Raw genomic sequence first — 14,154 nt, 5'->3', positions numbered from 1 at the left:
GGATGCAGGTTCCCCACCCCTGGTATACTCTGCATCCACCTCACCCCTCACTTATTCCTCAACTTCTGGCAATCTGGCTTCCACACCTACCCCTCCACTGAAAACTTGCCTCGAAGTTCACCAGTAACCTGTCCAGCTTTCAGCACTGTGGACCAACCCTTCAACCTGGATACTCTCTCCTTCCTTAGCTTCCCTGACAACATTCTCTCCTGGCACTCTCATATCTGGCTGTTCTTTGAGCCTGTCTGTCTGACCAAGCACACTTACTCTTGTACACTAGCTCATCAGCCTGATTCTCTTCTCAGAGTTTCAGTACCTATCACTAATTCCCAGTTGAAGATTTCAAACTTGATGTCCTGGAAATACATCAAACTCAATAAATCCAAGAGTGAACTCATTGCCTCCCCCTTCCCCCAAACCTTCCCATCTTCTACACTTCACTATTTCTGCCAAAGGTAAAACCATCCTGGGGGCAGCTAGGTGGGGTAGTGGATAAAGCACCAGTTAGGAGGACCAGAGCCAGAAACAATTACTCTTTGAGTCTAGCCATCCAACCAGTTTTGAATCCACTGGATTAAATTAATAATAATAAGCAGCTAGCAATTGTATAGTACCTACTATGTGCCAGGCACTGTGCTAAACGCTTTACAAATATTATCTCATTTGATCTTCGCAACAATCCTATGAGGTAGGTGACATTATTATGCCTATTTTATATGTTGTAAATTCATATCTAAATCTATAGGTAATCTAGACTTAAGAGACTATGTTAGTCTGACTTGACTTAAGGCTAGCTCTTCCTAAAGAAGGGAATTTAATCCTATAATCAAACTAAAAATAAACCAAAGTAATCAATATTAATTGATTTCCTTCTCAGTTGGGGTTTTCTTGGCAAAGCTATTGAAGTGATTTGCCATTTCCTTCTCCAGCTCATTTTACAGATGAGGAAACTGAGGCAAACAAAGTTAAGTGACTTGCCCAGGGTCACACAGCTAGTGAGTGTCTGAGGCTGGACTCTGGTCTCCTAATTGTCTCTGGTCCTCCTAACTCCAGGACTGGTACTCTATCCACTACCCCACTTAGCTGCCCCCAGGATAGCAGTGCCTTTAGCAGAAATAGTGGAGTTTAGAAGATGGGAAGATTTTGCATATCTCTACCTTCTCCACAAGAATAGTAAGAAATACATTACCCAAAGCTCTGCAGAAATCTAGGCATGCTATATTTACAGCATTCTCCTTATTTACTAGGTTAGTAATCCTGTCAGAAAAGCAAATGAAGGTGGTCTGACTCAATGACTTTTCTTGATAAAGCAATGCTGGTTCTTTATAATCACTGCTTCCTTTTTTAGCTGTTCACCAACCATCTCCTTAGTAATCTATTTAGCATTTTCCCAAGAATCAAAGTCAAGTCCACTGACTCATAGTTTGTATTCTCTTCCATTTTTTAAAAATCAGAAAAGCATTTTCACTTCTCCATTTCCTCTTGTGGGACCCTTTCCTATTTTCCATGATCTTTCAGTGATCATGGACATTGGTTCAACAATCACCCCAGCCAATTCTTTCAGGACCTGAGGTTGTAGCTCTCTGAGCAAGGTGTCTTGAATTTACCAAAGGCAGTTGGGTGCTCTCTTATTATTTTCTTACTTGGCTATCAACCCCCTATTAGTCATCTTTGTCCTGTCATTTCCAGTGTAAAGGCCCTCCTACTTTGTCAAGCAGCTCTACCTTCTCTCAGTTGTCAGTTATCATTATCCCTTCCACCCCAAGCAAAGGATTGTCCCATTCTTTGATGGTCTTTTCTCAATCCTCATCCTTCTTGCTCTATCTGTAGCATTTAACATTATTGGCCATTCTCTCCTCCAGGATGTTCTTCCTCTCTGGGTTTCATGAAACTACTCTCTCCTGGTTCTCTTCTTTAGCTTCCTTTCCTGGATTATCATTCATATTACACCCTTCCCCCACCCTCAACTCTGGGTGCTCTCCAAGGTCCTGTCCTAGTTTCTACCTCTATACTCTCTCTTTCCCCCACCCCTCCCTTCTCCCCTAGCCCCTGTCATTTTGATGATTGTAGAAAGAAACAACTACTCTTTGAGTTCAGTCAACCAACCAATTCTGAATCTATTTAATTAAATAGACAAAAATCTCTCTTTCTGAGGTAACTACCTCAGCAGTTTTAACTATTATTTCTATGTAGATGACCCCCAAATTTATATATCCAGCCTGATTCTCTTCTCAGAGCTTCAGTACCCCATCACTAATTACCAGTTGAACATTTCAAACTTGATGTCCTGGAAATACATCAAACTCGATAAATCCAAGACTGAGCTTATTATTTCCCTCCCCCCAAACCTTCCCATCTTCTAAACTTCACTACTTCTGCCAAAGGTACCACTATCCTGAGGGCAGCTAAGTGGGGTAGTAGATAGAGCACTAGTCCTGGAGTTAGGAGGACCAGAGACAACTAGAAGACCAGAGTCCAGCCTCAGACACTTACTAGCTGTGAAATCCTGGGCAAGTCACTTAACTCAGCCTCAGTTTCCTCATCTGTAAAATGAGCTGGAGAAAGAAATAGCAAATCACTTTAGTAACTTTTCCAAGAAAACCCCAACTGAAAAGGAAATCAATCATTATTGATTACTTTGGCTTATTTTTAGTTTGATTATAGGATTAAATTCTCTTCTTTAGGAAGAGCTAGCCTTAAGCTAAGTCAAACTAACATAGTCTCTTAAGTCTAGATTACCTACAGCTTCAGTGAATAGATAGATTAATAAGACTTCATCATTTAGTAATATATAACTTAGAAGAATAAAATACCCATAAGGTTATGAGGCTTTTTTTAAAGGCCAGGATTCTCTTTCCAGCAGAAAGGAGGGTTGACCAGAGGCTAAGTTCCCCTTTCTAGCAGTTGGAGAAAAGTCAGCCAAAAGTTAAGTTCCTCTTTCCAGCCTTAGTGGATAAGCTCCACTCCTTTTTTTTTTTCTTGAGCTAGAGTCTAAGTTACTCTAGTAATGGAATCTTCTAAGGAAGATGAGGATGACTGCTAACTACTGATCACAAGTTCCTCTTTCCCAGTATACTTTCTAGGTACAAAAGGCACCACTTTCAATGAAGGGCTTCTGGGCAAAATTAAGAAAGCCTGGGAGAAGCTAACTACTTAGGTGACCGGTGCGGTCTAATTGAATGATGTTCGAAACAAGTTTCTGTACTTTTTTTATTCCTCTCTTTTGTTATAAATATCAGCTCTGTGAATCTCTTCTGCTCTCTGACCTCTGAGGAGTCAGGTGACCTGACTTAGTATGCAAATGCCAGCTTTGCAAATCAATTAAGACGTCTCTATTATTTTGTCCTCAGTTTCCTTGTTATTTCAGATAATTAATTTTAACATCATGAAGAGTTGAACATAGCTAAAAATGACTCAACAACAACCACCATCCTAGTCTCCTAGATTCCTAGCTCAGCATTAGCCTCCATTGCTCTCTTTCCCTCATCCCACATCATTCAATGAGTCATCAAATCTTCCCACTTTTACCATTGCAATATCTCTGACCTAAGACCTCCTGCTCCACTCACCATGTTAGTTCAGGCTCTCAGCACCTCTTGTCTTGATTACTACAACACTCCTAATTGGTCCCCTTGTCTCAAGCCTCTCACCACTCCAATACATCTTATACGCTGCTGCCAAAGTAATTTTCCTTAAGAGAAGATCTCACCATGTCTCTTTCTTCCCCATCAACTCCAGTAGCTTCCTATTGCCTCTAGAATAAAATACAAATTCTTTTGTTCACCTCTTGAAGCCCTTCATAAGCTGACTGCAACCCACCTTTTGGATTCATTGGATATTACTTCCCTCCCACACTAAAACTGGCCTTGCTGTTCAATACACAAGGTGCTCCAGTCCCACCTCCATGCTTTTGCACTAGCTTTTCCACCTGCCTGGAATGCATTGCCTCTTTACCTCTGCCTCCTAGAGTTCCTCCCTTGCTTTATTCTATAACTAAATGAATGAATAGAAAAAGCATATATTAAGCACTTACAGTCTCTGTCTTTAATGGGTTCATATTCCAATCTGGGAGACAAGAAGATTTCAATTTCACAGTCACATTTCTGATGGTGAAAGAGTGGGGAAGAACATATATAGAAGGTTTTAGCTTCAAGCCAAATGGAAATGTCCCAGGATTCTTAGAGTACAGTGGCAAAGCCAATGATAATTGCCTTCAGCTTCCCTCGTTGGCCTCAGCTGATTCTGAATTCTAGCATTCCTTATGCCAGTGGTGTGGAAGTCAAATGGAAGCAGGGACCACTAATTTATACATAAAGACCCCTCTAGGATGCATATTGACTAAGAAAAACACATGTTTACATAGTTCTTTTTTATAACAATCAACGCATTAAAATCAGGTAGGAACAATATTTTAATCTGGTTTGTGCCACACTAGGGAGAGTTGTGGGGTTGCAATGTGGCCCATGAGCTACGTGATTGATACCTTGGCCTTATACTGTTTTTATAGGACTGTTAGTGGGCCTTGCATCCATCTTTTGTGCATTTATTTTTAAACCTTAAGTTTTGGTTGGTGAGTTCCCTATGCATCCACACTGTTCTCTTCAGACATCTATTTTCTTTCTCATTGTAACTGTTTCTCTTTGGGTCTTCAGAATTTTGCTCTTCAGTATTTCTCATACTTCACAGTGTAAGTTCCCTTGAAGTCTTTTATTTCATGGGATCCCACTTATCTTTTCCAATGAACCCTTTGAGATCTACTTTCCAAGAATCAAGGGGGTATCTTAAACTATCCCCAGATTTCCTCTCTTCTATCACAAACTCTCAAATGGAGGGGTCATTTTCTCCAAATCTCCCATCATTTCCATTTTCATCACCAACCAGTGTTTCCCTATTAGTGAGATCAAAACCAGAATAGAATTTCCCTTTTTTTGATACCTCTATCTTTTGAAAGATGAAATTACCACTAAAGCAAGTCAACAAGTTATTTGTTGTTCTGCTTTTGGTAGAGAAAGAACTTACCTCAGATGCCTGGATAATCAAAGCTCCCTATCACTGCTATACCATGTCCCTTTGCCAGGCTTCTGATCTGTTTTCCAAAATCCTCATTTTTTCTCTTTTCTATCCAGGTGGTCTATAGTTTACACCAATGACAAAACCACTTCTCTCTTCCCTCCACTGATCTTTATCCAAATCTTCTACATCATTCTCCCCCTCTCTGCTTCCTTGTTTCCTCACAGCTTCTTAATAATCAATGCTACCCCAACCCCTTCCTTTCACCTATCCTGTTTTTCTGGAATAAAATATACCCATCTAGAGCCACAGTCTAATCATAGTTTTCTTTTTCCCCAGTCTCAAGGACACCTATGAGGTCAAAGATTGTATCAAATGTAATTCCACATCAAATATACAGACCATCCTGTGCTCATATTGCCAGTCCCAAGAAGTCTGACATGGTCAGTTGATCACATACCACCAACCAGCCTTTCATGTGGTCAGTGACCTCTTGCCTATCAATCAGCTCCCTCAACAGAGACTCCTCCAAATCCTTATCACACCCCATTCTCCCAGCCTTTCCAGTGGTTATGTTGGAGATCATCTACTTTAATCCTTCCCTGAACAGAAATATCCTTTGCAACTGAGTGAAGCAGTAGGTAGAACATGGAACTTGGACTCAGGGAGATGTAAGAATGGATCTTGTCTCAGACATTTACTGGCTGTGTGACCCTGCGTAAATCACTTAAATTTTCTTAGCCTCAGTTTCCTCATCTGTAAAATGGGGTTAATAAGGGCACCTACCTCCCAGAGTTGTCATGAGGATAAATAAGATGACATTTGTAAAGTGCTTTGTAAACCTTAAAGCACTATATAAATGCTAGCTTCAATTGTTATTCCAGCATATCTGAATAGCAAGCATCAAATTCTTTCTTGAAGACCTCCTATAGCACATTCCACCTTTGTTTGTTAGGAAGCCTTTCCCTACAGGAAATCTAAATGTGCTTCTTTGCAACTCCTGGCCATTCCTCCCTCCCAGCTCTGCCTTTGGGGACAAGAAAAAAAATGTCTTTAACCCGTCTTTCCACATAGTCAAATATTCTGAAGAAAGCTTGCATGTCCTTCCTAGTTCTTTTTTTTTCTCCAAGTTAAATATCTCCAATTCCTTCTTCCAATCCTTACATGGCATGATATAGAGGTCCTTCCCCATCCTGATTGCCCCCTTCTGCGTAATTTCCAACTTGTCATCATCTTTTCTAAAATGCAATGCCCAGAACTGAACACACAATACAACAAATGTGTTGGGATAAGCAAGTCCATTAGACCTTCCAGGCTTCCTGGAAAGGGATGCCCTGATGACCAGTCCTGAAATTTCTTCATTTAGCCCTTCTCTAAGATTACTGTAAATACTACCTCCTCTCAGCCCCAAACAGCTGTCAGATGATGGAGTTCATTAATGTGAGCAAGCAATTGTCTCTTTCTCTATTAAATACTTAACATTTATACAGCAGGTATTATTTCCTGGGAGGGGTACTCACAGATAATCAGTAACTTGGCTTTAAAATGTTAATAATCCTGCCAGCAAAGAGTTTTCTTCCAGAACTGCCTAAATCCAGTGTAGATGCTCACATACAGATACTAATTTGCTGAGGAATCCAGTTTCCGAGAATCTGAAACCAGATTCATTCCAAAAGTTTGGGATTGGGTCTTAAAACCAGTTCAGACTTATCTAGAAAGTTGAGCATCTGCAGGTGTTGTCCCTGTAATGTGCTTAAGGAGACAATGGTGGGTTGAGTAGCAACAATCCCATCTCTGGAGGGGCAGACCCACTGTGCTCACCTGTATGGGAGCCTTTTGCAGCACCACAAATCAAACAATTGCACCCAGCTTTTCTTCCCACCCATGAATAACCTCCACAAGATGTTTTCAGTTTTTATCAAGAGTTACAGTTACAGCGTTACTGCTGTCAGAATCCTGCAACCTCTGATTCCGGCATATCTGTGAGAGCCAGGATGGGCTCAGCTGTTGTCAGCAGTGTGCTTGTCAGTTACCTCATAACATAGATTCATCACCACTCAAGCCTTTGGTCTTTTCAGACCCCCCAAGACCTCAGGCAGCTCAAAATACACACAAAGCCTCCTTAGGGATATACCAAACAAAGAAACCTGGAGAAAGCCACCAGATTCACTGAGCTATCCTGATCCACCACAGAGAGATCTCACCTAGTTTGTTCATTTTCTCTCCCTCCCCTCCCTTCCCTTTTCCATGGCCCTTCCCCTTTTCTCTCCTCTTTTCCTCCCTCTTTCCTTCAACTTTTCATCTCTCTCCCCCTTCCTCTTTCCCCCCATTTTCTTTCCCTATCCTCCCAAATAGGGTTTTGTTTAACCACAAAGAATTTTGATTTTCAAGGCAGAATTTCAGACATCATTGGAGAGCATTTTCAGGGTAGGAAAGCACCTCTTCAATCCTAGACAACAGCTCTGGGGCTGCTCACATAGACCCTACCCCCACCTTTCTTCCCCCAAGTTGAAAGGATCCTTCCCATGATGCTACACGGTTATCCCTGACCTTGATAGACTCAGCTCATTTCCCTTTCTCTCCCAGCTGGACACAATCCCTAAGGCCCCTATTTCTCTGTAATGCTGCAGGTTCTGGATTTCTGGTTAGAATGCAAAGCTCCAGAATTGGACAGCTATACTTAGCAGTCCTTCCGGGCCTTTCCCCCTGGCTCTTTGCCTGGGTCCAAAGGAGACTTCCCGGGACAAGATGTAAAATCACTTCTTTGGTTTTTGAACTGATGCGCATATTAATGCATCCTGGCAGCTCCTTAATTATGCGGATAATCTCACAGGCCATCTAGCTTCCTGTCATAAGAAAGCCAGCTTTGTTTGGAGAGACAGTGGTGGGGGAGAGAGCCGAGTTCTTGGAAGCCTTTAAAGTGATCTTTATGTAACCCAGCAAACCCTCCCGCTTTGGAGAAGTCAGATGTGTCGGGGCGAAAACGAGAGGTGGGAGTGGAGGGGGGTGGGGGAGCGACTTGAGAGGACTGTCTGCTGTGATCTCAAACGACGACAGGCAGAAAAGGCAGCAGAGATTGCCTGAACAATTGATTTATAGGGAACAAGCTTAGGAGATAGGAGGGAAGGCAGTGTAATTACCCCCCAGCACTATGGTCTGCTCGTAAATTATTCATTTACATAACCAGACCGTGCTTGGTGCAGGCCTGTTGTCTGTCACCCGAGCCCATTCCAGCCCACTGAGATCAAAGTCATTTCAGAGTCCATGGAGGTCCCATACAAGGATTTTTCGTGCCTTTTCCCTACTTCTCTCCTGTAACAATAGATTCTCTGAAGCCTTAGAAGGCATGTTAAGGGTCATGCGGTGTAAACTGTTGGCCTGCACAGGACTTTTCCGACTCCTCCATTCCTTGACAGCTCACGACTTATCAAGGCAGCAGTTGGACAGATCTGGTTGTAAGGAAGCTTTTCCTCCCTGTCACTTGGAATCAGAATTCCAGAGCCACCATAGAACAAGGGACTTTTGAAGAGCAAACTTCTGGAGGCGGTGAGCTGGTGCAGTGGATAGAGCACTCTGGGCCTGGAGTTAGGAAGAGCCAAGTTCGAATCTGATCTCACACAACTTTCTAGCTACATGACCTTAAGCGAGTCACTTTACCTTTGTCTGACTCGATTTTCTGCAGTGTACGATGACTATAATAATAGCACCATGGGATTCAATTCAGTAAACATTTATTGAGCTCCTACTATGTGGGAGACACAGTCCTAAGCACTGGGGATACAAAAAGAGGCAAAAGACAGTCCCTGCCCTCGAGGGAGGGGAGACAGCATGCAAACAAAATATAGACAATGCTAGCATAAGTGGGAAATAATTAGCAGAGGGAAGGCAATGGAATTAAGAGGGGTTGGAGAAGGCTTCCTGTAGAGATGATGTCTGTAAAAAAAAAAAGTGTTTAACACAGTGCGGGCACATAGTATGAGATCTTTAAAAAATGTTTGTTCCTTCCCTTTCATCTTATAGATAGAGATGAAGCGATTTGCTGTAGGTCACACAGGTTGCTAGGAGCGAAGAAGAACTAAAACCTAGGTTTTCTGACTCTTAGGACAATTCTCTTTCCACTCCACAGCACGGAAAGTTCTTGTTTTACCTAAGTGGACTGTTCTGCCGACCTTTTCTTAAAAAAATCTTAAAGATTTTTACCTAATGTGAATTTGCCCTCCAGTGAGGGAGAGGGAGGCCCTGTGAAGGGAGGGGCCCAGCACAGGGACAAGTGGGGGTCCCGGACAGAGAAGCAAGAGCAAGAGGAGCACACTGGCCTGGGACAGCCACATTGGGGCCTGTCAGGAAGGGGTGGGCCAGACATGCGGGGGCACCACTCAGACACAGACAGGAGAGAGGGGACACACTTGAGACTAGAGACAGACGCACAATACCCAAGGGCAGATAGAGGGAAGGCAGACAGGTGGGCTGGACACAAGGGTGGGTGGACTGAGCAGGGCAAAAGTCTCTTCCCTCGGTGCTGGACGTCTCAAGTCAAGCCCCCATCCAGCTGTCCTGGTCTCTCTGCCAATCCATTCTTCCTCTTTCACTTGGAGGGTTTTTGTTTTTTTTGTTTTGTTTTGTTTTCTGTAGGAGGGTGGGAGGGAGCAGAGAGACAGGAGTGGAGAGAAAGAGCACTGTACTGTCCAGTAGAGTTAACATAGGTTTGTGGGTGTTGGTGTTTTTTTGTTTTGTTTTGTTTTTTGGAGTGTGGATTTCTAAAGTCAAATTTACATAATGCAAATTTATGTAAAACAAGAACTATTTTATTGCCTTTAACTATTATCCATTGGTCCTAGTTCTGCCTTCTAGAGCTATTCAATCTACACGGTGACCTTTCAGTCCCTAAAGATGGTTACCACATCTCCCCTAAGCCTTGTCTTTTCCATGCTTAATGTCTGCAGCTCCTTCTCCTGTAACATGGTTGGAAGTCCCTTCATGGGTGATCTTCCCAAGGACAGAACGGTTTTGTTAACATCCTTCTTAAAGTGGAGTAACCAGAATTGGACCCAGGCACTAAAAAGAATGATGACCATGATGGTGACGATGATGACGGTGGTGGTGGTGATGATAGCTGGTATTTCATAATGCTTTGAGGTCTTCAAAGAGTTTTACCCACATTATTCCGCCTGATCCTCATAATGACTCTGTGAGATAAGGGTATAGGTTAATTATTATCATTTCTATTTTACAGAGGAAGAAACTAAGGTTGAGATTACCCGATTTGCTCATGGCCGCAGAACCAGCATAATTGGCAATATTGAACCCATCTCTTCCTGATTCCAAATCCATCTTCTTGTCTCCTGAGCCAAGTTGTTCAGGCTCAGTATAGAAAATAGTAGAAGTGTCATCTCCCTCCCACTAGACATTGTGATTCTATTTCTGTCCTAAAGAATTGTGATATCTCCACCTGGCTTCGTAATAACAGGAACTTACTAAGCACCTACTGCGTATGAAGCAGAATCAGTTAGGCGGCTCAGTAGATAAAGCACTGGTTTTGGAGCCAGGAAAACCTGAGTTCAAATCCAGCCTCAGACACTTACCAGCTGTGTGAACCTGAGCAAGTCACTTAACCTCTGCTTGCATTAATCCATTAGAGAAGGAAATGGCAAACCACTCCAGTATCGTTTCCAAGAGAACTCCATGGACAGTATGGTCTTATCCTCAAGGAACTTACATTCTCCTTCAGGGCACAACGTATAAACAGCTAAGGAAGTGAAAGACAATTTGTGGAGAAAGCACTAATATCTAGAGAGATCAGAGAGGCATCCCATACTAGGGAACACCAGAGGTGAGCCTTGAAGGAAGCTGAGAATTCCAAAAGGGCAAGGACAGGTGCCTAGGTGAAGGCATGGTGGCCAGAGATGGAATCATGAGGCCAGGCACAGCAAGCAGACCAGAGCATCTACTAGGTGTATTTGGGTTTTCAGGGTCACTAACCACAGCTGCACGACCTCAGAAGGAGATGAAAACAAAATTCTGTAAGTGGAGAGGCTCCAAAACTGTCATTGCCTTTGTCCATACCCAATATTCCTGTATGGGCAGGGCGAGAACCATCTCCCACAGGGGTCAGAGATCGTTCAGAGGCTCAGATGGTGAGAGGATTGGATGCCAGGTGGTAGAAGCATAGGTGATAGGGGTGATATTTAGTTCAGAGGAGAGAAGACTTAAGAGGTTTCATTTAAGTATTATTAAGGGACTATTAAGAAGAATGTCTAATGACTTATACTGCTTGGCCCCAGAGAGCAGAAGTCAGAGCAATGAGTGGGAACTGCAGCCAGCTTTTCCAATATAAGGAGAAAAAACTTTCTTTTAAACAATTTTTAAATTTCTTTTTAAAATTTATTTTATTTTCTAATTTAGGGACTAAAACAAACATTTCTATAACAGTTTGATTTTTAAAAAGATGATTATACATGAAACTGCAAATTATATATAATATATATTAAATATTTAATATATTATTTAAATATATAATATATTAAATATATAATATAGTTATCATGTAAATTTCTTTTTTTTCTTTTTTTCTTCCTTCCCCCACCCTAGAGATGGCTACCATTAGAAGCTATCTGCATCCAGAGAAAGAACTGATAAATAGACGTATAGAATAATTTTTAAAAAAAACTTTCTAACAATTAGAGCTACATAAAAATGGAATAAACTGTCATAAGAGGTAGTGAGTCCATGAAGGTCTTTAAACAGAAGGTAGGTTATCACTTGTTGGGATGTTTGTAGGGTTATGACCCTACATAGGATTATGCTTTTGGTACATGGTTATGGTTTTTGAGTTGGAAGGGGCCCAAGAAACTGAGGCTCAGAGAGGTTAAATGATCTGCCCAGGATCACACAGTTAATAAGTATCTGAGGGAAGATTTGAACCCAGGTCTTCTCAAGTCCAATCCCATCATTCAGTTCATTATGTCATGATGCCCCTCATGAGGATTCATGCTTCAGGTACTACATGGACCAGATAGATGCCCTTTGAGGTCTTTTCTTTTTTAAAAATTATTAATATGAAGGTTTTTCTAATTCTGAGAGTCTGAATGTTTGTCCAGAGCAATTTTAAAGTAGCTATAAGAGCCCTAGACAGAAGTCAAGTGACGTGATTCCAGCACCCCCAGTGATTTGCTCTGTGGCCTTAATTAAACATGTCACTTTAATCTGTCTGAGTTTTAGCTTTCGAGGTGTAACAACAACGTTGCTAGCAGCTGCTGTGGAGGTGTAAGACCAACAATACCAGCACACAGGAGGGCTGCTAGCACAGGTTCTTTGATCTGCTTTTCTAAGGAAAGCAATTTTAAGGGATTTACAATCTCACTTTAATTAAACATACATATACCATTCACTTAGTTCAGGGGGAAAAAGTCAGCACCTTGAACTTCAGAGAAAACACAAACAGAAATTACAAGCAGAGCAAATTACATAAATCAGCAGACAGGGCTTCTAACTGTCTGTCCATAGCAATACATACATAGTTACCAGAGAGAAAAGCACCAACGTCTGGGTTTTCAAAGCCGGGGGGCTCCTTAATGGCTACCCAGAGTCTCCACATGAACACTTTTCCAATGAATGTGCCCCCAAAGCAAAATGCTAACTTCAGAGTATATATATACTTCTTCAGGGTCAGCCCACAGAGGGTGTTACAACCATATGACTCAAACTCATGTGACTTAGACTTTCTTGTGACTTAAGCAGGTCATGAAGACTCTTGATTCAATCAAAGACTCCTGATTCAAACAAAGGCACTTGATTTCCTTAGTGCTGGGAAACACTCCAAAAGAAAAAACAGCAAAAAGTCCCACCCTGTTTGCCATTACACTAGGTATTCCTCATATTCCAGTTTTCTAGGACCTGCTGGAGTCTGGCCTTGGGAAACCCAAAACCACCCCCAAGCATGGCAAGGTAACCAATGAGAACTGTAATAGAAGACTCAAAGATATGAAGACTTCTCAAAATCCAACCAAACCACTGGTTTTTCCCATATAACACATTGCCAGAGTCACTCATCCATTCAGGATCCTCTGGAAGCAGGCACAGAATCATACCTCATTCTACTTCCTCTAGTCTCATCTCCTGTATTGGGATCAAGAGGCCCAGATTCAGAAGCATTTAGTCTGATATATGTCTATGCAGGCAAGTAAGGGTATGATTCCTCTGGAAGTTTGGTGAAGCCTATGGAACAGTTCTCAGTAAAGTGTTCTTAAATGCATAAAATAAAATACAAAGGTTTACAAAGGAAACTATATTGAAATATAGTCATAAAATATAAAAATATTTAGGCAATAAGTTCATGGGCCTCAGATTAAGAATCTAAGGTTGTATGTAGACTCTAGAATGGTGTATTGGGGATCCTTGAAGAGTTTGACCTTTGTTTCCTTTGATTAATTCAATGTCTTTGATTGAGTCTTACTAGGTGCTAAACCCCTATCTATTAGGTGCTAAGCCTATGTGGGTGTGAATTGGTAACTAAGGCGGGGCCCCAGGTGGGGCCAATGAAGGGAGGTGCTAACACCAGAGCCAGTCGAAGGAACCTGAGTTCTGATTGCTCAGATGTTGTTTGATGATGTCTGAAACTGTATAAAAAGAGAAGACAGAGCCATTTGCTTAGGGCTCTCACTCTTGGTGGCACACTGATGTGGAGACTCTGGGCAGCTGTAAACCAGATATCAGGACTTTGTTAAACTCTGGTAACTATGAATTGGGATTTGAATCAAATAGGATCTGTCGGTTGATGTTTGTAATTTGTTTGTATTTACTCTGAAGTTCAGCATGCTGGTTTTTTCCCCTGAACTAAGTGAATGATATTTGTATGCTGGATTAAAGTAAGCTTGTTAACCCCTTAATGATATTTGCATGCTGGATTAAAGTAAGCTTGTTAACCCCTTAATGATATTTGCATGCTGGATTAAAGTAAGATTGTTAACCCCTTAACGTTGCTTTCCTTAGTAAAGCAGCTCAAAAGAACCTGGACTTGCAGCCTTCTATAAGCTGGTTGTGGTTGGTTTTACACTCCCACAGCAGCTGCTAGCTGGATTGTTGAAACAAATGGTCAGGGCTGGAGTGAGATGACTAACTCAGCTTCTGTCTGAGGGTTAAGAATTT

The sequence above is a fragment of the Trichosurus vulpecula genome, chromosome 2 (assembly GCF_011100635.1).
Source record: "Trichosurus vulpecula isolate mTriVul1 chromosome 2, mTriVul1.pri, whole genome shotgun sequence".
In the NCBI taxonomy this organism is placed as follows: Eukaryota; Metazoa; Chordata; class Mammalia; order Diprotodontia; family Phalangeridae; genus Trichosurus; species Trichosurus vulpecula.
The sequence above is the reverse complement of the archived record's forward strand: the minus strand, read 5'-3'. Positions refer to the sequence as shown.